The sequence below is a fragment of the Brassica napus genome, unplaced genomic scaffold (assembly GCF_020379485.1).
Source record: "Brassica napus cultivar Da-Ae unplaced genomic scaffold, Da-Ae ScsIHWf_1605;HRSCAF=2218, whole genome shotgun sequence".
In the NCBI taxonomy this organism is placed as follows: domain Eukaryota; kingdom Viridiplantae; phylum Streptophyta; class Magnoliopsida; order Brassicales; family Brassicaceae; genus Brassica; species Brassica napus.
Window position 1 is genome coordinate 70,362 of NW_026015021.1, and position 1,046 is coordinate 71,407.

Here is a 1,046-nt window from a genome sequence, read left to right on the forward strand (position 1 = left end):
ACAAACTGGAGGCAAAGAGCACTAAGGCAATGTTTATTGGATATTCAATAACTCAGAAGGGGTACAAGTGCTATGATCCTGATGCAAGGAGAGTGTTGGTATCTAGAGAGGTGAAGTTTGTTGAGACAAAAGGGTATTATGAAGAAAAGAAGTGGGAGGATCTGAAGGATTTATCTCAAGCTCCCTCTAATAAGGCAACAATACTGAGAGTGTTGTTGGAGAAGCTAGGGATAGGTTTATCCCAGGATCAGGAACAAGGAAGGAGAGAGCCTTCTAATCAGGCAGGAGAAGCTGGAAGGACAACTCCTCTTGATCATGAGAGGGGGAATGGATCTGAATCTGGTGAGCAAGAGCAAAACCAAGAAGATTCAGGTCATCATAATCAAGAGGATGGTGCTCAGTCTAGTAGAGATGGGCAAGGACAGTCTACTGGTTCAGATGAGAGTGTGGCTCAGTCTACTGGTTCAGATGAGAGTGTGGCTCAGTCTACTGGTTCAGAGGAGAGTGGAGCTCAGTCTAGTGAAGGTGTGCAGCAAGAAGCACAAGAAGAAGAACAAGTTCAGGTTTTGCGGAGAAGCACAAGGATAAAGAGGGATGCTTCCAACTGGGTAAACACGAGAGTGTACTACAATGCTCAGGCTGTGGAGCATCCTTCTCAAGCCGTGTGTTCCTTTGCAGAATATCCAGAAGAGCACATGGTGTTTATGTGTAACTTGGATGAGAATGAGATACCAAGATCTTATGAAGAAGCTATGAAGCACAAGGTGTGGAGAGATTCAGTAGGAGATGAAAGGGATGCAATGATCAGGAATGACACTTGGTATGAAAGTGAGTTACCTAGAGGAAAGAAGGCAGTTTCAAGCAGATGGATTTTCACCATCAAATATCTTGCAAATGGGGAGATAGATAGGCACAAGACCAGGCTGGTTGCAAGAGGATTTACACAGACTTATGGAGAAGATTACATTGATACTTTTGCACCAGTGGCCAAGCTTCACACAATTCGAATTGTGTTATCCATTGCAACAAACTTGGAGTGGGATTTG